Source organism: Psammomys obesus, unplaced genomic scaffold (genome assembly GCF_907164565.1).
Source record: "Psammomys obesus unplaced genomic scaffold, mPsaObe1.curated_primary_1811, whole genome shotgun sequence".
In the NCBI taxonomy this organism is placed as follows: Eukaryota; Metazoa; Chordata; class Mammalia; order Rodentia; family Muridae; genus Psammomys; species Psammomys obesus.
Window position 1 is genome coordinate 47,126,214 of NW_026585504.1, and position 22,815 is coordinate 47,149,028.

Sequence of the window (22,815 nt, forward strand, 5' to 3'; positions counted from 1 at the left end):
CCATCAAAGCCCATCTTAGGGGCCATTCTTATTCAAACAGGTAGTTTGTGGATAAATCATATATAAACTGTTGGTCAGTCTCTATTATTTAAATACAATTGAAAGTGAGAAACTTATTATTCCAAAGTTCAAAGAACTGTTCTATATAAATTAGTCAACTATATGAGCAAATGGTGTATAACAATAGTGTTGATAAGTGGATACTTTAATTGCACTTAATTTTACTTTTTATAGGCAGGGTAGTCCTGCCTGGTGTGAAACTTACAATGTAGACCATGCTGGCCTCAATAAACTCACAAATGCCTCCCACCTTCTTCTGCCTCCCATGTGCTAAAGGCATGCACCATTATACTCAGCCCCTCATACTTGATTTTTATATGTTCTTTAAGATTTCTGCATTGCTGTGACAGGGAGTTATTGCTCCATTCCCTAAATCTGTCTTTAGGAAATAGATTTACTTATGGAATCTAATATCTTTACACTCCTGGAATAGTAGGATATGCTTCGTAAGCCATTTTAATGTTAACAGAATGAAATTGTGTGTCTGCCTGTCCGTCTGTGTTTCATGACATGTGGGGGTTACATGTGTGGATGTCAGAATACCTTTGTGGAGTTAGTGCTCTCCTTCCACCTTTGTAAGTTCAGATTGTCAGACTTCCTGGCAAATGTGTTTATTCACTGAAATCTCTTGCCATCCCTTTATGTGTTCTTTATGTAGAAAAGCAGAGGAGCCATGGTTTGTATAGTTTAGGTAGACTTCTTCTGAGCAAACAAGACCCTTAATGGCTGGTCATCTTCATGAGGTGCACACTGCATGATTAAAAGTGTTTTGCCCCCATCTGAGAAAATGCAAATATTGTCCAGTATTCCAGTAAAGAATTGACATCTGAGTTCACTGCTCTCAGGAAGCCATGAAGAGTGCAGCTCACACTGAAAAGTACCCTTTGCCATTGCTGTGAGGCAGAAGAGAGGACTACACCAGGGGCCAAGCATTGCTGTGGGTTTCTTTGGGTAGGGTTGGGACTTAGGAGGAGTAGCTGTTCTTTGTTTATGTTGAGATGAGATCTCTTTTCATTGTCTGACATCAGGTGATCCTTCCATGTCAGCCTTTCAGGTGCTAGAAGTGTAGGCACCTGCTACCAAGCCCAGCTTATAATGAATGTTGTTCATTGTGGGAGATTTTGTTTGTTTTATAAATACTATATACCAGGTAAAAATGTGTGAATTTGAAAAGTAGGCAACATGTTAGAGTGTATGTTTTGAAATTGTATAAAGTGTAAATTGTATAAAATGGTAGTAGAGCATGCACCTTGTGTAATAACTTGAGCGTGCAACGTACTTAAGTAGAAATACTTACACACTTGTTAAATGGAGGGGCCAAGGGAGGGAAGAGCTAACAGTACTTAAGTCTAGTGATAAGAATATCAGGGAATATGAGTACATATTTTAAAATATTTGTAATCTCCACAAATAAAAATCAGTATGAATGACAGTTGGTAGCTGATGATAGGAATTAGTCTCAAGCTCTGTGATATAACAGAATATATATATATTTTTTTTTTTAAGACAGGAAAATAGGATCACAAAGTTAGTCATCAGACAAATGTCCTTTGAAGAGTTTCTGTTCATCCAAACTGCCTTCCTGGTCTGAGGATTCTCAGTCTCCACTATGGGAATGCAAATGGGGAGAGCCTGTTTAACTTCAACCCTATCCAAGGCTTGGCGATGGGGCCATTCTGGTCCTTCACTTTGAGCAACTAAACAACAATGGGCAAGGCATTGGAAATAGGGTTGTATTTTGGTGGTAGTGGTGGTGGGGCACACCTTTAATCCCAGTACTTGGGGCAGAGGAGGAGAATCTCGTGAGTTTGAGGCTAGCCTGCTCTACAGAATTGAGTTCCAGGACAGCTGGGGCAACACAGAGAAAAAGGAAGGAGGGGGAAAGGATAGGATAGGATTGTGGTTAACAGTAATATCTAATAGGAAACTAGTTAATGACTTTTCATGTAAATTAAGTGTTCAGGGACGGGACATTAGGAAGCCTCTTGGTAGCTGTAGTAGAATCAAACAAACTTTTAAGAGCAATTGGTGGAGTTTAAGGCAAAGATAGAAACCTTGGGATCTCCCTTTACTATGTTAAACATTTCTTGTAGTCCCAGTACTAAAATAAGCTGGATTGTATTTGATCTTGCAGATTCCTAAATTGTGTAGTTATATATTCAGACTCACTATATTTTTTATGTTCGAGGAGGAAAAGTCAATAGCAAAAGAACAAGATCCATAAATATCTGAGTATGTAAATATTTGTAACATTTAGAAGAATCTGAATTGGAGTGCAAATAGCAGGAAGGCATGTGAAAATGGATCATTTTGTTGGTCAACACCAGGAAAGGGAGTTTCAAATTTCAAATGTAGGGAGATAGAGTTGGCTGAGTGGCTGAGAGTACTTGCAGGTCTTGCAGAGGGCCAGAGTTTAGTCCCCAGCACCCAGTGGTAGTTCCCCATTATTAATCCATAGGCACAGTGTGGTGCACATACAGACATATGCAATAAATCTTTTTAAAATATCAAAATTCAAATGTAATATGTCAGTATGGATTCAGTCAAGAGATTCTGCACTATGTTGTGGTTTGAGCTGCTAACAGTGGTTTTAGGCACTTGCTTGACTGGTTGAAGAAACTGAACTCAACAGTAGATCCACTGAACTCCTAAAACAATATAAAAGTGCACTCGACATCTTTAGGCACAAGAAAGCTGGAGGAAATTGATTGTGTCAGTGTTACCCACAAAGCCATTATACTTCTGGGAGAAGACTCAGAATCCAGCCCCTAAATGAAAGCTTAGATAGGTAAACGGAACAGTAAACAATATGTCTAAGCTCAATAAATCAATATAAAGTATAAGAAGGCATGGGATAACTCAGATTATTTCAGTCTGTATTGTCTTGTATTCAAGCAGTCCAAAATACTGTGGACCAGGAATTCAAGAAAAGTTTTTCCATTCTCACTGGGAGTCCCTTATATAGTTGCCTGAAGCAGTGGAATAGCAGAGAGCTGGAGCTCTAGGAGTTGGCTTCATCTTTCTCCATGAAGGCTCAAGGATCTGCCTATGATCTTCCTAGACACACTGGCCTGCGCTTCTTCCACACAGTAGTGGCCTGAGAGATGTCATTGCATGGTGCTGTGACTAACAGTAGCTGAGCAAGTACACCATACAGCAAGGAGCTGCTGTGGCACCTTCAGCAAGGCTCAGAAGTCACTGTCACCATACCCTCCATTGATGGAGTCACAAAAGCCCACCCAGTATCAAATGGCTAGAACGAGTTTCCTTCCCACCTGTCACTGGAAGGAATGTCAAGATTACATTATGAGAAAGGTGTGGGTTGGAAAACAGTGACGGACTTTGCAATCATATGCAGCACGAAACATGGTTACAAAGGGTCCTCAGCAAAAATAGGTAATCTGAACCTGATCTTCTAGTGACCTAATTGCTAGGTCTACTGGGAAGAAAACACAGAGAGCAAAGCAGTAAAAGATATGTGGGATATTCTACAGAAAATGGGCTGCTTTCTCCAAAGGGGGAGAACAGTTTAGTAATTCTCATGCTCTTCTTTAAATGCAATTCATGACAGCAGAATATTTGAACCATGATTGGACTTTGTTTTTTAATAAAGGAGGGTGGAACTGAAAAAATATGAATGAAATATTTCTGAAGTGTGAGTTCTCTTACACATGATGATGCTATTACTATTGTATTTGTGCTGGTGAATGTTGTCCTTAACTTTAAAAGGTCCAACTTGAGCTATGCAGGTGATGAATGAGAGATGAATTAGCATAATGTTCTTATTTCAGAATTACACACACACACACAAATCTCAAGCATAGATTTTCTGAAACAAATGTGGTTATACAAGACTGGAAGATTTGGAGGAGGGGAAGTTGGTACTTGCCTGACTAATGCTTGGCATTGCTAACACACTTGACACTAGGATGTGAATCATCTGAACAAGTCAATGCTGCTATCTCCCTACATGCCTCTGGACACCATTCTTTTCTGAAAGCCAAGGCTCTGAAAGTAGAAATTCCTTGGAAGTTCCAGGAACCATAAGAAATCAATACTCAATCCAAAACTATCTATAAAATTGTCAGTACATTCTTAAAAGTTTAAGATGGCAGTGTGATTACACAAGTTATTCATGTGTGGAAAAGCCTAGAATATTACAAAAAGAATTGCTACAACTAAAAATATACCAAGGAGATAGTTACATAAGGAGGAAGTAATAAAAATACAAGTGCAGTGTGGATATAGCACTACTGTAATTAGCTGTCAATAGCTGTTCATCTCCCAAGTGGTGTACAGACATGCACAAGCACCATTCCTGTAAGAGAAGAATATTAATTCCTCCAGATTCCTGCTGTAGGCTTCAATACACCACAGAGAATAATCCTTGACTTTTTTTTTTTTTTTTTCTGCAGCTGGGAACAAAATCTTCCACAAGGTGTAATGAATGCAGGTTCCAACCTGTGAAATGACATAGGGAAAGAAAGAAGTCATAGTTACATGAGGTCACTAAATGCAGGTCTGCTATGGTTTAAGGAAAGCTGTTAGTTAACCTTGGTTAGGCTTCTATTGCCTCAAAATACTGTACCAAGTCTTATAGGTATATATATGTACATATAGTTTCAAAAGAAAAACTTCCACCCTTTTAATACATTGCCAACATTTAAATTGAGTACACGGATGAAGCTCAGCTCTCTTTCACTGTACCAGGGAAGAGTATAGTAATCTTGCTGAGCAGCGTGCAGTGGCTCACACTTAATCCCAGCACTTGGGAGGCAGAGGCCAGTTTGGGGCCAGCCAGGGCTACATTACTAGGCTGCTCAGTGAGCAAGAATCTTTGCCATGCAGGTGTTGAGATCTCAGTTTGCATCCCCAGTACCCATTTAAATAAGCCACACATGGCTTATTTAACCTAGCCAAAATCTTTAGCTTTTCAATAATAAGAGACCTTACCTCAAAGGCAATCAGACAGGTAGAGAGGGGAAGATGTTCATTGTCTTCCTCTGGCTTCCACATGTCTGCTTGTGACCATACACACTGCATGCACTGTAATGGTATTTTAATCCAGCAATACTGCCACTCAGGATGGGATACAGACCTTTAATCCCAAACAGGTAAAGTTAGTTTGTAGAAGGAAGCATCCGTGTTTGAAATTGACAGCTAATTGAGAGGCAGACAAAGTGATGAATCAGAAAGATTTGACAGAATGAGTCAGGATAGGCTATGACCAGCTCAGTAGAAGAGACAGGAAAAAGAAGACTTGGGAGAGCAGCACAGAGGGAAGAAGAAAGAGGCAGTTCTACTGGTACAGTTATACAGAGACAGGTTTCAGAGAACAGTCTAGACGCAGGTGAAGACAGAATGAGCAAGAGAATCAGAATGAGCCAGAAGGTTAGAACAGATTGCTAGAGTTACTTTGAGGCCATGCAGAGAGCAATTCAGTGAGAAACAGAGAAGCCAGATAGAAACAGTCAGTTTGGAGAGAGGTATGAGCCAACAGCTGATTTGAACAAGCTAGCCAGAATTCAGAAAGGACTAGAAAAGGTGAGCTTATTCAGCACTAAGTTTCAGAGGTTGAAATCATCCTAGGCCTAGTTAGCCTCTAAGACAACAGTTACGTCAGGAGAATAAAGGTTATTTTTACAATACACAGGCATGTACTACACACAAAAAGAACCTTTGCCAAAATTACACAGCACAGTCCTTCCCCAGACTCATACGCCTGCCAGTTCCTCTGAGGCTTAGCTTCTAAGTTCAAGATCCAGCAGCTGGGGTGGGAGAGTGATGACTCCAACCCTCAGACAACCAACACTTGTGAGATGAGACCTACATCCCCATTACTGTCTGCAACGATCCTTCTCTCTGACTGCTCTTAAAGTCACTTAGCTTAATCTCGTCAGTGACAGCTGAGGCAAGAGAGAGCTAAGAGATGGGAAATTTGTATTTTATAGACAAGTGTGCTTTGTTTATATGAGGCAAGGGAGCATAGCAGCCTGGCTGCTTTCACCTGGGGAAAGGAAAATACACAGAGAAAAACAATTATTATTTTAATAAACCCTACCAAATACTGTGAAGTTATATCAAGAACATGTCATGAGAAAAGTCTCCGGCCAAATTTTAACGGTAGCTATCCCTAAGTAATAGAGTTGATTTGTTTTGCTTGTTTTCTTTTTTTCATGAAGTATTGTGTGTGTGTATTTTTAATTATGGTAAAAAAGGTCACAGAATTTGCAATTGCAATCATTTTTAAGTATGTAATTCAGTGGCCTTAAGTATATTCAGTATCGTTCACTCCTCAGTAAATCCTCTCTAGGACATTTTCATCATCCCACACATATTAACTCCCCATCCCCTTGCCACTCTGAGCCCCTGGTAATCTTCATTCCACTGTTTCTTAGGAATTTGTCTGCATTATGCTAAACAAGTAACACATTGGCGGTCACCTGAATATTTGGTCCTTGGTGTCTGGCTTGTTTCACCGAGCATAGTGTCTTCTAGATTCAACAGACTAGCAGGGCACAGAATTTCATTCTCTTCTAAGACTTAATACTTCTTTTGGGGAATAACTTGTAGTTTGTTATGTCATCTGTTGCTAGACTTCTGGAGCTTTTCTAGCTTTGGAAGACAGTGAACGTTACTGTTGTCAACAGAGATAAGTAGGTATCTATCTAAGTCCCTGACTTCAGTTGTTGTTCATCCATACCCAGTAGCAGATCTCTGGGATACAGCCGGGCAAGGGAGATTCACCCAGGAAGATGGTAATAGAACACATACATGGTACCTGAGCAGAGTTAACCAGCAAAATGACAGAATGTAGATTAGTATAAACGGGTTATTTTAAGTTATGAGCTAGTCAGAGAAGAGCCTAGTTATATGGCATAGGTATTTGTAAATTATATCCTGAGTCTCAAGAGTCATTATTCTGGGAGCTTGGAGACTGAAGAAAAGCACTGCAACATAATGGTGTACCATATGTGGAGCATAAAAATCCAAATCAACCTGAGAAAAGTCCCAGGTAGAGTCACAAACCCTCCCCGAAAACAAAACTGCTTCAAAGCTCTGTCTCTTTAAGAAAAGAGGCCTGGTCTCTTAAAAAAAAAAAAAAAAAGAGCAAAAGCTTACCAGAGCCTCAGGCACATCCCAAAAGCAAAATGCTTCCCAGAACAGTGAAGCAGAAGGAAACCTCAGAAAGGCATTGCCGAATGAGACTTTAAGAAAAGAATAGTGTTAGGGGTTGGCTCTCTCCCATGGAGCGGGTCTTAAATTGGGCCAGGAATGGGTTGTACACTCTCTCAATCTCTGCTCCATCCTGTAGGCAGGGAAAATTTTGGGTCGAAGTTTCTGTGAGGGGTGGTGTTCAACTCCCTCCAGTAGGAGTCATGTAGTTAGAGGGTGTCCTCTTCAGTCTGTATGACCTGTGCTACTTTTAAGTCTGAAATCACCACACAGATACGCAGTTGGCAAGAGTGCTTTATTTCAAGAAAACCAGCATGCAGGGGTCAAACCATCTCTCAAAATGGCGACCCTAAATAGAAGCACACAGGCCTTTTTATAGGAAACTAGGGGAATTCAAGCAAGGGTTAGGTAATCTAAAATCTCATTGGTGGCTGCCAGGAAAGTTGCAAGGGTCAATTCCTAATTAGTTTGCATCCAGGTGGCCAGTGGGCTGCATTTCTGTGCCATGAATGCCAACCATAGCATGAGATAGTTCTGCCCAGATCACAAAGATCCCCGAAGACCACCAAGGAGCCGATTCTGATGCAGACACACGAGGGGTCCAGGGAATGTGGCTCCTAGAGGAGCATATACCACATGGCCTCCTCTTTCCTGCTACTGCAAGCCCTTGGGCACGCCACCAACTCTCATAGAGAGCTTGGAAGGCTGCCCTGCATTGAGGAGAGTGCTGTCTGCCAGACACTTGATTTCATCCACAACTAGAGTCGCCCCAGCACATAGCGCTGGGAGCATGGGACAGGCAGAGTCACTATGGTTGTTATGCCCAGTTTGTGAGACCCCCAAAGACCACCAGAAATGGACTCCACTGCAAAACACATGAAGGCTTATTGGATACAAGTTCGAGCCTGGGTTGAAAGCCCCTGTGGAAACAGAGAGGTATGTGGCAGGGTGGTCTAGGGGAACAAGGGTTTTAAAGGGAAAAACCACAAGCAGGGAGTTGCATGCCTTGGCATTACATGATTGGGTAAGGGAAATTGACTTTTGAAATTATTGGTTTACTTGAGGCACCAAGTCCATAAACCATTCTAGCCTGACCATCTGGGCAAGTTTCCTAGCAACTGTATCCCTAGTGGGCAGAAAAAGAATGAATGAAGTTAAGCTGGCTCCTCCCTGCAGGTAGCTGGGCATGTCTCCACCTGGCTGGCCTTTGTTCAGGCTTGTGCTTTAAACTTTAATTCAATAACCCCCCCCAAAAAAAAAAAACTAAATTTTAATTCTTTGGTCTCTCATTCCCCCTTCCCATGTTCATTTGAAGACCCAGTCTTGGGTCTTCTAGGTATGAGGCCTGGAGTCCTCCAGATTTACCTTTCCACAATGGGATCTGAGTACAGTTAGCTGCATTGCTCCCAAGCATTCCTTCATGAAAGCCATCAAGCAATTTAAAATACAAGGCCCAAAGGTAAAAATCAAAATGAGTAGGGGGTTCCTTCCGGGTGAATATAGGATGTAAGCCAAGGAGAACTATTAAACTAGGATTTAAATCATCCTCTGGAACCCTCTCTTGCTGATGTCTCTCCAGGCTTTTTGTTATTCTTGCTAAGTAAGGATTTCCTAATCATTCCTGACTGGTTTACATAAACACAACATTTCTCTCTGAGGACTGCACATAGCCAATCCTGCTGTAAAAGCCCCTTCTGTTTTGCAGTACTACTTCAACATTATTTTCTAAGTGAATGATTGAGTTCTCAAGGCATTGAATATCTTTATCATATCTGCCTTTAAGCTATTGTAATTCCGGTTTTTTTTTACATCCAGTGCTGCAATACCAGTTCCTACTCCAGATAAGGAGGTTTCCAAGATGATAGCTAATGTCAGGAAGCCCCTTTTCACTTGGCATTTCAGCCTGCCAGGTGGGGTTGGGACCAAAGGTCTCTTATGAAATTGCTTCAGTGTTGACAATAGGACCGTTGGCTTGGGGGGGCTAGGAAGGCTGAAATGCCAGCCAAAGCCTGGGCAATGGGACAATTCTCAGAAGTGTCTGGTTAATTGATCCACATGAAGAGGCAGGGAGCAATCATATCAGCTTCCAGCAAGTCCAGACTTCAGCTTGCAGTCCATAGCTGATCCCCAAATAGAGTCTGTCAGCCAGGTGAAAATCTGCTGAGACAAATTCAGACTAGAGGCAGAAGTTAAAATTTGTCTAGTCATTGCAAAAGTGAAGAATTCTAAGACCAAGGGAAAAACTCATATATAAAACTGAATATATGAGAACAAATCATTGACTGTCTCACAAGGATTATACATGTGAAAAAAAAAAAAAACTCAGAAAAGTTACATATCAGCAAATCTTATATAAACAACATTATGAGAGTTAACAGGTAAAACTGCATTCAACTGAATGTGTATCAGTTCTTCCTAGCTGTTTTTTGTTTTTTTGTAACCTTTGAAAACAATTTAAGTGTGTCCATGGTCTGAAACCCTAACAATTTTCCTGTGGGCACAGCTGTTGGTCATCGGCCACCAATGGAGCTTGGCCACTTCTCGTACACTTAGCATCTACTTTTAGCCCCCACCTCCATGTCACACTGGAAAGTTAGGCAGAAATACATTAATGGCTTTAGTGCTAAACCCTGGATGCTTGGACTTTCCTTAACAAAGCAACTAGAAGAAATAGGTTTAAGACATTCCTAAATCCTGTGTAAAAGTCTACCTCAGAAATGGCAGATATTAAAAATACCATAGTAAAAGCTATGGATTTTGGGTCAGATATACACATTAGACAGATGTTTTTAGCATAATGAGAATTGCCTTTAAGTCTTATCTCCAGAAGACAACCAAAAGGAAATTAAAATCTCAAGCTTGTGACTGCATAATAAGAAGTCAGTGCTCTATCAGCTTATCAAAACTGTATTGATCAATGTCAAAACTCTGAACTTCTGAACTCTTAAAACATAAGCACAACAATAGCAGAGAGGAGGGAGAAATCTGAAATATCTCCCATTTTCAATATGCCTTGAATACATTTTTATATAATTGCAACATATTCACATATTTAAAAACACCTACTTAGACCCTCCAATCTTCCTTGCACTTATCAAGTTTGAAACATTTTCCTAGACCCTCAACTTTTTTAGATTCTTATAACTTAAACTTTCATATCCTCCTACCTTACATAAACTTTGCATCCTTCTGTCCAGTTTTTCACCTAAGACACAATTAACTTGAAGCCTGTGAGCAAGGCAAACCTGTTTGCCTTTCGAAATAAAATATCTAGTATCTAGGAGTTTTTACTAGCTAGTGAATTGACCAGTGAACTAACAATGGATCTAATTGTCTGCCCTTTAGCTGCAAAGCTACCATTAGCTTAGCTTAGCCATCAATATGATCACAGACCTGAGAAGGATAAATTATAAGCTAAATAAATGTACCAATCAAAATGACAGTGATGACTAGTCAGTCCACCCACCTAGGCAGTTGTCCCTGGCTCCAGTGGTCTCATGGAATCATGAGCAATGGCAGTCTGGCCATCAGGCACAGAAGATGATAGACTGTTTCTGTGAGGGGGGGGGACCATGAGAGAATGGCATCACCTTGCCTTCAGCAATGTGAAACAATGACTCTCCAGGTGTCTACAGCTTTGTCAACAGTTCAGGCTGGGCCCTAGCAGTGGGCCAGTTGGGGCAATGTTGCCCAGTGGTTAATGTACCACAAAGTCATCTGTCATTGTGCCCAAATCTTTTCAGAGACCTTGTGAAGTTACTGCCAGGATTTTGGGACTCTGTCATAGTAAGTTGTTGGGAGCCACTATTGTACCAGCTGCTTTGATATTTAAATCTCAGTGGAAAGACTGCTTTCACCAGGCCTTCACTGGAGCCAGTGAAGAATTTCCAAGTCTATCTCCTTTTGTTTGAGACAGCAGGTGGGATACCTTGTCAAAATCACACCTCTTGTTTCTCCTCCTTATGAATTTAACTCATTGTACTGAAGCTGCTTTTCTGTGGCTTAAAGGAGTTGAAAATAAAGCCAGGTGTCTAGTCTCTACTAGAGCCTCTCGGAAAGGTCCCATGTGTTGTGTGTTAGTTTATTAATTTTAATCCTCACTCCCAACCCAAGAACCATTCAACTCTGGTGGCAGGCTCAGGCAATAAGTTTACACAAGTTAAAATGCCATAATCATCAGATCTCTGGCAACCTTGAGGGCCAGCATATGAATTACTCTTTCTCTATCTTTATCTGCTCTTGACTGCATCGTATGAAACAGAATGTTATAATCTCTAATTCTGGCATATTCCTTCAATAAGTGTTTTAGGACTATATCTATTTCAAGTAGATCTACATAGGCAAACTTCATAGTTACCCATCCTAGGCTTAACCTTGAAAACGTAAACAAGGAGACTAGGTAAAGCTCAATCTTGTAATCAACTGCAGTCATTAGCATAACTTTAAATATATTTCTGAACTAAAATCAAAACAAAACTTTCAATCAGATAGAGTTCATACAGGGGATAGCAAATCTTGCTGATCCTACCATTGAATTAAGACTGGCCAGCAAAAAGCTTAAAGGACAAAAGTTGCACTTAGCACTAAATAGAGAACTGAACACACTTGGTAACCCTCAACAAAGATGGAGGTAAAACCATAGTTCCACACTTTTTATCCCTGAACCAACATGGTGGCTAGCCACGTGTTGCTATAGGCTGTGGCCAAAAATCCAAAACATACCCATTAGGTGTAGGTGATGGTGTCGCTGCCTCCCACGGTATAGCACTGTGGCTCGTTTACAGTTTCCTGTAACCAAAAGTTCTAACATTGTAATCAAATAAGTTTTAGAACCAACTGCATAACAGAACAGTATAGAACAATTTTAAACCATACTTGAACTATTCTGGCCATACCAAACCTACCAGCCAGAAAGAAACAGCATTAATCCATTCGTTCAGGAACTGGCAGTCAGGCATATATTTCATATAATGGTTACCAATGACTTGAATACAACCCTGTCCAACCATGGGCTAACATGGAGCCACAGTCTTCTTCCCCTTTAAAGAGCATAAGAAAACATTTTGCATTGAAGAATCACCAGTCATTTAAATGGAGAACAACATATTTTACAGTTCTTTCTCAAATCATATTTACAGGTATGAAAAACAAAAGCAAATGGAGTTCATATGCCCTCTGGCTTTCTATACATACTCTGACCTTCCATAACATTCTTTATACCTTCAGGTTAGGCTTTTCCTAGCTCCATTCTTCTGGTTTAACCAGACATTTCTATTTTAGATAAGCTATTCTATTCTTTATTATCCCAGTCCCTTGCTTTTCAGACAAAAAAAAAAAAATCATCAAAATCCTTCTCATCATTTCTTTACTAAGTCATTCCATGGGTTTTTACCATCCTGACATGATACACTGTAAAAATTGCAATTTTCTTAATTGGCTCAAACAACTAATTTAAAATAAAAACCAAGGTCTTTTGTCCTCCCCCGAAGGGTTGAGAAATTGTTCTAAGTCCTTTGTTAGACTGCCCAAGGTCATTATCTTAAAATACTTGATAAACTTTATAATGTTTTATAGCCTTAAACACATTTTTAGAAGAAATCTGTTTTTGCAATATTAAAATAAAGTACTTTTTTTTGGAGTAAAGTTACAAAGAGTAACCATAATTTTAAAAGTCAAAACCAAATTTTACCAGTCCAAACAATTCAATCTTTAAAACCAATACCAATTTAAAATGAGACTTATCTTCTTAGTCTAAAAGGAAATATGATGATAAACAGAATTCAATACACATTCTGTAATTTTTTTTCTCTGCCCTACTCCACACCACATGGCAATTTCAAAATGAGAGAGTCATATCACATGGCAAGGCAAGCCACGTGGTTGTATTTTAAAACACTTGTACTTCTATATATCTTTCAAACATATATGCACACATATATATGTTCTAAACAAGAGTTTGAATTCAACCTTTAAACATACCCAATAACTGTTAATCTATAACTAAGACAGACAGAGCATATTAACCATTTAAGATCAGTCAGAGATAAACATGTAATGACCATAAATACATTTAAACAGACAGACAAAACTTTTCTTACTCCATCCAGCTGTAATTTCAAGAACTTTGTCCCGTCAGCCTGGGCAAGCTCTTACAGCCCGCCCTTCCCTTGGGAGTTTGGGACTTGCTGGAGTGTTTCCCAGGGTACCGCACGATGCAGCCATCCCCCAGCATGCCTCCTCACCTCCACCCTTTCATGCTGACCCTGGAAGAGTGGTGGGCACCACCGTGGTGGAAGTTTCACATCCACTGCCACCACAGCCTGGAGCTCTCGCAAAGTGCGCTTATCAGTGGCTGGACCATTTCATTCCCGGCCCCACCCTCATATTCCTGACCACTGCTCTTGCCAATCCCACTGCGGAGGGAGAAGGGAAGGGTGGGTGGAAGGGTTGGAAGGAACAGGGAGGGATTATAGGAGGTCTGTCCCATAGCATCCATTACAGTTCCACAGTTCAGTACAAAGATTCACAAACACAAGGAACAAGACAGAAAGACAAATGGAGTGCAAAGTAGCCACTCTGTGGCTGAAAACAAAACCGGAACCAAGAGCTTGGCTTTCACTCGTCGGGGGGAAGGCGAAAGTGGAAACAGGTAAACACTAAGAATAAAATAGAAAGACAGAAGCAAACTGAGTGGCCCTGTAACCATGTCGCACCTGAAGCTCAGACCGACGGACCTTCAGATTCTGGCCCTCGTTTCCCTGCCACAGAAGCCCAGAGCAGTGGGTGGTTCTGAACCACCTCCCGACGGTGGGACTCTACCCAAGTACCCGACAAAAAAAAAAAAAACTGATGAAGCCAGAAACGTCTTCGGCAGCTGTAATCCGCTGGCAGGTCTGTCTATAATCATGTCTTGCTGACCTTCACAGATTAAGGACACCTTGAAGATTTTTCTGAATAGAGAACAGAAAATAGATGCACACATGGACACTGCACAGAGATACTTAGACATTTACCAGCCAGCATAAGACCCCCTGGGTCAGGGTTCTGGGGTCTTGTTGGGGATCCTGGACCCCAAATCTTTTGCCCAGTTCATAAGACCCCCCAAAGACAAAAGGAATTAACTATACTGCAAAACACGTGAGGGTTTATTAGATACAAGCTTGATCCTGGGTTGGAAGCTCCCTGTGGAAACAGAGAGGTATACAGTGGAGCTGTCTAGAGGAACAAGGTTTTTAAAGGGCAAAACCACAAGCAGAGAGTTACATGCCTTGGATTACATGATTGGGTTAGGGAAACTGACTTTTGAAATGATTGGTTTACTTTAGGTGCCAAGTCCATAAATGGTTTTGGCCTGGCCATTTGGGCCAGTTTCCTAGCAAGTGTCTCTAGTGGGCAGGAAAAGAATGCAGGTAGGCTAGTTCCTCCCTGCAGGTGGCTGGACATGTCTCCACCTGGCTGGCCTTTGTTCAGACTTGTGCTTTTTAAACTTTAACTCAATAACCCAAAAAACTAATTTTTAATTAGTTTCCCATGGTGGTGCACAGCTCTGTTTGGTCATGGGTCTACTGAGACCATCATAAGAAAAAAAAAAAAAAAACAAATACGAAAAGAAAACACAAGATGCAAGATGAGCATGTGATGGTACAGCATGCAGAAAAAGAGAAAGAGAAAAGAAGAGAGGAAACAAACAAAACCCAGAATAGTAGCCTGAATGTTGTCTTCTTCGGTTCCTCCTAGGAGTACTGGATAGAATGGCTTAGTCTCTGGGAGTCTTCTCACAGGCTGTTAAGACTTCCTCAGGAGGCAAAAGACTTCTGTGGAGGCAAAAATGGTTTGATGCAGGTAGGAAGGTCACAAATCAGGTCTTTCCAGGTGACAACATAAGGGACCTGGTCAGGGTGTCCTGTAGGAGGATGAAAGATGGCTTCTCAAACTCTCTTCCCAGTCCCTAAATCAAAGGTGCCCTCTGGTGGCCATCTTACTCCAAAGGTGGGCCATTCTAAGTTACAGAGTGTGATGAGATTAGTTTAGTAAACTTAGGTTATGAGCACGCTCCTCACTTCCTTAAAATGTACCTTCATGAGAGTTAGAGGGGGTAGTTTGTCTTTCCCATCATCTCAGTCCAGGACAGACAAACACAACAGACAGAGACTAGCACAGAACAATCCTCCGCTTGATTGGAGATAGAACCAAAAGTAGGACTACAGTCACATGCCATGCAATGCTGCAGGAATGAGCTGCACTGTCCTTCTAGAAATCCCAGAGTCTCATGGGGCTCTTTGTCCTCTTCAGAAGGGTCTGGAACATGTCTTCCTAAACTGTCTGCTGACCTGCTCAGAACTTCAGAGACATAGAGACACTTAACAGCAGGTGTCAACCCCTCCGGGTTGTGTGGGGGGGGTGTCTTGGGGATCCTGGATTAGCCTCCAAATGTTGTACCCAGATAAAGGAAACCCCAAAAGACCACCAAGGAGCCTATTCTGATGCAAACACGAGGGCTGTTTTCTAGCTCGATCAGGGGCTCTCAGCTATCACCGATGCAATAGATCAGGCTTTAGAGTGCCAAGCTCCAAATCAGCAGGGTTTTTATTGGAGTTACAGCAAGGTTCAGGGAATTCCAAATTGGCAGTTCTATGATTGATTGACAGTTGTCTAGAGGGCCAAACTGTAAAGAACACCTGGGTAAACTCCAGGTAGTCACTGATTAGCTGTTGCTAGGGATGATGGTTAAATATTACCAGAGGTGAGTGGTCAAAGCACATTTTTGTAGGTTTTTCTCCTTTTTTTTTTTGAAACTGGAGTTCATGCCCAGGTCATTTTCCCTTAAAATGGAGTTTCTTTGTTAGACATGGGTTTACAGAGGCTTCACATTATGAGGCTGCCCAGCATAGATCCTCCATCCTGAGACAAGATATTTTCCTTTTCTTATGGTTGTTTCCAATCTGTCTGTTCCTTGGGTATTGGATTTTATGGTCTTGTTCCTGGAATTGGTGACATATGGGTGAGTTCCTGGGACTGATGACTTTTCTTTTAAAGTCAAGCCTGGTCCTAAAATGAGACAGAATGGAGTTTATGTCGTCCTCTCACTACTAGGGGTCTCATATCCTTCTAGAAGCCTACCCTGTTTTAAGTCTCCAGCTTGTCACAGAGATGCACCTGCCCACAGTTTCTCTTCTCTCTGCAGGTCCTCTGTTCTCTTGTCCCCTAACCTCCACCTCTCCCCAGGTCTGATCACCACCTTTGTTTCTCTCTGCACTCACTCTCCTACTTTATTCCATCTCTTCAGCCATTTCTGGTGTCTATTTTATTTCTCCTTCTTAGTGAGATTTAAGCATACTACCTTAGGACCTCCTTGTTACTTATTTTCTTTGGATGTGTGAATTTTAGAATGTTTATCTTGTACTATAGGACTAATACCACTTATATATGAATACATAGCATATGTGTCTTTCTGGGTCTGGGTTACCTCACTCAGGATGATCTTTTCTAGCGCCATCCTTTTGACAGCAAATTTCATGATTTTCTTGTTCTTAATAGAAGAGTAGTATTCTATTGTGTAAATGCACCACAGTTTCTTTATTCATTCTTCAGTTGAGGGACAACTATGTGGTTTTCAGATCCTGGCTATTATGAATAATGCTGCTGTAAAAATGGTTAAGCAGATGTCCTTATTATATGGTAGAGCAGCTTTTGGGTATATGCCCAGGAGTAGTATAGCTGGATTTTGATATAGAGCTATTCCCCATTTACGGAGAAAGTGCAAGATTGATTTACAAAGTGGTTGTATAAGTTTGCACTCCCGCCAGCAATGGAGAATTGTTCCCCTTCCTCCACATCCTTACCAGCATGTGCTGTCACTTGAGTTTCTGATCTTAGCTGTTCTGATGGGTGCAAGATAGAATCTCAGAGTCCTGTTGATTTGCATTTCCCTAATGACTAAGGACATTGAACATTTCCTTAAGTGCTTCTTGACTTTTTAAAATTCCTGTTAAGAATTCTCTGCTTAGCTGTGTACTTCATTTTTTTAATTGGATTATTTGGTTTGTTTGGTGTTTAACTTCTTGAGTTCTTTATATATTTTGGATATTAGCCATTTGTCAGATGTAGGATTGGTGAAGATCTTTTCCCAATCTGTAGACTGTCATTTCCTTCTATTGACAGTGTCCGTTGCCTTACAAAAGCTTTTCAGTTTCAAGAGGTTCTATTTATCAATTGTTGATCTTAGAGCCCAAGCTGTTGGTATAAATTATCTTCTGTGTGGATAAGTTCAAGGCTCTTCGCTACTTTCTCTTCTAATATATTTAGTTTATCTGGTTTTCTGTTGAGGTCTTTGATCCACTTGGACTTGAGTTTTGTGATATATATGGATCTATTTGCATTTTTCTATATGTAGATATCCAGTTAGACCAGCACCATTTGTTGAAGATACTTCTTTTTTCCATTGTGTGATTTTGACTCTTTTGTCAAAATAAAGTGTCCATAGTTATGTGAGTTTACTTCTGGGTCTTTGATTCTATTCCACTAATCAACCTGTCTGTTTCTATGACAATACCATGCCGGTTTTATTAGTATTGCTCTGCAGTATGGCTTAAAGTCAGGGATGGAGGTACCTCCAGAAGTTCTTTTATAGTATAGGATTGTTTTAGCTATTCTGAATTTTTTGTTTTTCCATATGAAATTTAGAATTGTTCTTTCAAAATATATAAAGAATTGTGTTGGTATTTTGATGGGATTTGTATTGAATCTACAGATTGCTTTTGGTAGGATGGCCATTTTTACCATGTTGATTCTACCGATCCATGAACATGGGGCATCTTTCTATCTTCTGATATCATCTTCAATTTTTTTCTTCAGAGAATTGAAGTTCTTGTCATACAGGTCTTTGACTTACTTACACCAAGATACTTTATATTATTTGTGGCTATTAATGAAGGGCATGGTTTCCCAAATTTATTTCTCAGCTATGCTTGCTAACATAGTTGTCCTCTGAGGGGTTCCACCAAGCAAAGAATCAAAACAGATGGTGAGACTCACAGCCAAATATTGGGTGAAGTGTAGGCAGTCTTGTGGGAAAGTGTGGGGGGGTTAGAAGGACCTGGAGGTGACAGGAGCTACACAAGAAGACCAACAGAGCAACTAACCAGGACCTAGAGGGGCTTGCAGTGACTGAAGCCCCTCAAAGTCAAGGTCTTTGATTAAAGACCTTGACATACAACCAGAGACTCTAAACCTATTAGAAAACAAAGTGGGGAAAAGTCTGGAACTCATTGGCGTAGGAGACAACTTCCTGAAAAGAACACTGATAGCACAGGCTCTGAGATCAACAATAATAAATGGGATTGTTAGGTATGAGCCTAATTTTCAGAAGCGATGAAGAGAACTCTGGAGACCAGATCTCATCATTGCAAAAACGCAAGAGGTCTATTTTGACCATTGCGCAATGGGGTCACCCCTGCCAGTCAGCAAAGAGTGGCACCAGGAGACAAAGGCCTTGGGTTTTCAAAAGACAAAGCATGGGAATTTTGAAGTTGCAGTCCTTGCAATTTAGGATTGGATGAGGAAGCTATAAAGTAAGATAACTGGTTAGTCTTAGGTGCTCAGCTTGTCCAGTCCTGCCAAGTGTGGATGCAGCTGCAATTAAAGGTGGGGGTGGTTAGCTCATCCTTGAAGATCAGGGCTGCGGGCTTTTGGCTGGGGGTCAGGAGCTACTCAGAAGGAGGATTGGGGCCGTCTGGGTTGGTTGCTAAGAAACACTATCTCGAAGACAAGGGTCTGGTCATTCTTTTTGCTGAGTGAAGGTCATTGCTTACTCGTATTATTATTATTATTATTATTATTATTATTATTATTATTATATCTATCCTCACAGATAGGATCACATTCCTCCATTCTCTGAAAAGTTACTAAGAGGTTTTAGCTTAACCTGGACCTAAAACTCAAAACTATAGGCTTTAGAAGACATATAGGTTACAAAGTTACTCTGACCCTTTCAGGATCTCATGAAACTGAGAAGCTTCTGTAAGCTAAAAGAACACTGTCAATAGAACAAAACGGCAGCTGACAGATTGGGAAAAGATCTTCACCAACCCCACATGAGACAGAGGACTGATATCTAAAATATACAAAGAACTTAAGAAATTAACACCAACAAATCAAATAATCCATTTCAAAATGGGGTACAGAGCAAAACTGAGAATTTACAACAGAAGAACATCAAATGGCTGAGAAGCACTTAAAGAAATGCTCAGTGTCCATAGACACCAGAGAAATGCAAAACAAAATGACTCTAAGAGACCATCTCACACCAGACAGAATGGCTAAGATCAAAATGTCAAGTTACAACACATGGTGGAGAGAATGTGGAGAAAGGGGAACACTCCTCCATTGCTGGTGGGAATGCAATCTTGTACCACCTCTTTGGCAATCAATCTGGTGGTATCTCAGAAAACTGGGAATAGTTCTACCTCAAGACCCAGCTATACCACTCCTGGGCATATACCTGAAAGATGCTCCACAATACAACAAGGACATTTGCTCAACTATATTCATAGCAGCTTTATTCATAATAGCCAGAAACTAGAAACAACCTAGATGTCCCTCAACCAAAGAATGGATACAGAAATTGTGCTACATTTACACAATGGAATACTACTCAGCTATTAAAAACAAAGAAATCATGAAATTTGCAGTCAAATGGATGGAACTAGAAAAGATCATCCTGAGTGAGGGAACCCAGACCCAGGAAGACGCACATGGTATATACTTACTTATAAGTGGATATTAGACCTATAGTACAAGGTAATCATACTATGATCCACAGACCCAAAGAAACTAAGTAATAAGGGGCCATGGGAGGGTGCTGGAATGTCACTCAAAGGGGAAGTAGAATAGACAGCAGAAGTGGATGAAGAGAGGGAACTGCGCAAGAGATGGAATGGGGAGGGAATCAAGGGTAGGGATCAGATGTGTGGAGAATGGGTGGGAAGATGAGAGGGCTAGGAACAAGAAGAGAAACTCGGGTGTGTGTGTGTGGAATCTCTTTGTCAAGCTGGAGGCCTGAGAAGGGTAGAGAGGATATAAGTATAGCTCTAGCTGAGACTCCTAACAGGGTGGAGGGACATGAAGACTGAAGTGACCACCTCCCAGCCAGGCAGGACTATGGAAGGAGGGGAACAACAACTCAGCAACAAATCCTGTCATCCAAAAATGACCCTGCCTACAAGAAGTGCAGAGATAAAGAAGGAATTGAGGGAAATTCCAACCAATAACTGGCCCAACCTGAGACCTATGCTAGAGCAGAGAGCTAGCCCCTAACACTAATAATGATACTTTGCTCTGCTTGCAGACAGGAGCCTTACTTGACTGTCCTCTGGGAGACTCCAGCCAACAGCAATTGAGACAGATGCTGGGACTTTCAGCCAACCATGTGGCAGAACTCTGGGGGTCCTAAGGTGGTGTTGTGGAAAGATGGAAGGACCTGGAGGGAACAGGAACTTCATAAGAAGACCAACAGAGACAACTAACCCAGTCCCATGGGGGCTTTCAGAGACAGAAACGTCACCTAAGGAACGTGCATGATCTGGACCTGGGTCCCCTGCACACATGTAGCTGATGGGCAGCTTGGTCTTCATATAGCGTGCCTTGCAAGTAGAGGTGGTGGATGTTTCTAACATGGACTCCATTGCCTGCTTTTGGATAACTTCCCTCTGGCAGGGCAGCCTTGCCTGGCCTCAGGATAAAAATGTGCTCAGTCCAGATGTGACTTGATGTGTTGGGGAAGGTTAATATGGGGTTAGTATGAGGCGGGGTTCTTCTTTTCTGGAAGGGGGAATGAGGGGAAGTATAAGGGACTGGGAGTAGGAGAGGGAAGGGGCACCCCTGGGATGAAAATTAAACAAACTAATATAAAATTTTAAAATGAAAGAAAAAAAGGCCAAGACATTAATGTCTATGCATAGCCAATAAATCTTAATGGCTACAAAATCCTCAGGACTTAAGCCATTATTTTAAATGATACAGATAAAAATTGGTATTATAGTTTAGTATAAAATCCAGACTGGCTTAAAGAAAGACAGGTGCCTTTTCACCTGCTCAAACAAAGGATGGAATCATCTTTGATTGGTCTGTGTGCACCATATATTCCATAATTATGTTATTGTGGAACTCTACAGTACTTGTGAGAGTTCATATGTTTACAGAATAAAAGTACGAAACACCAGTGAAATTGGAGTGGTTCTGACAAGATTCATCCTAACGGCTGGTGAGACGCTGAAACTCATTTACTCCAGTTTGATAGAGCCTTAGACTGCTTAAATTGTTTCATCAAAATGTGCTTCCAGGACGACTTAAAAGCTAAAGGTGATGCTCCAATATTCTAGAGAAATTTTGGGTGACTGTCCAGGCATCCAGCTGTTGTCAGTTCTCTAATTTGGAAGCTGCTTGTCTGCATATCCTACATACTGAGGTAGTATTTCCTTCTCAAGTCTCTAGTGTTGAAGACTAGATAATTATAGTCTTACAATTAAGCTTAAGTTATTTAGGATTTGTGATTTTTTTAGGTCAAAAAATTTTAGGTTGTTAAATACAAGCTGTGATAGAAAAATAAATGATTTAAGTACAGAACTCTGAACTCACCAAGATAGGATAAATAATAGAGTACTTCTTGCAAAGTTGCAACACACAAATGGACTGGACATTATTAATGTAATTCTTGCCGGATATATTTCATAGCTATTTCATGATTGTTCTTATTGTATATAGTTTAGTAATCTAAGAGAAAGAACCTTTTATTGGACTAAAAGGGGGAGATGTAGAAGGAATCTCTTGTGTCTGTATGGAAGCATCACCTATCAATTAGAAAAATATCATGGCCTATAGAAAAGAGTGGAATAGAAGGTGGGATATATGGTGGGCAGAAAGGATTCTGGGATAGAGCCAGGCGTGGGAGATTCACCCAGAAATATGTGAGGAGGACAGATGCCTGATGCCTGACAGAGGTAACCAGCCATGTGGCAGAATGTAGATTAGTATAAATGGGTTGTTTTAAGTTATGAGGTAGTCAAAGAAGAGCCTAGCTTTATGGTGTGGGTATTTGTAGATATATTTTGAGTCTCATGAGTCCTTATCTGGGAGCTTGGGGACAGGAGGAAAACCATGCACTCCACTACACCCGAAAGTGTATGTGCATCCTCGCAGTTTCATGCGCTTCCCACACCTCTGTATTTTGGTCTAGAATCTTACCATGTTTATTTTACCTCTTGCATAATCCAAATACTAAAATTTGAGGACAATACAAATCACATCTGGATGTCATAATACCTAAGAACGGTAGCCAGCAGGAGTTTGGAGGCAGAAGAGATGTTTGTTACCGAAGACAACAAGGAGTGTTCCCCAACTGTTAATACCTAATACCATCATACAGCAACCAAAACAAGAAATCACCCTTTGTATACTAATAGTTAGACTAGAACTCCTTGTACATTTCATCAAATTTCCACACTAATATCATTATTCTGCTCCAGGATCTGATCTGGGGTCCCAGAAATTAACACGGTTAGACAATGACTATTTCACTTTTTT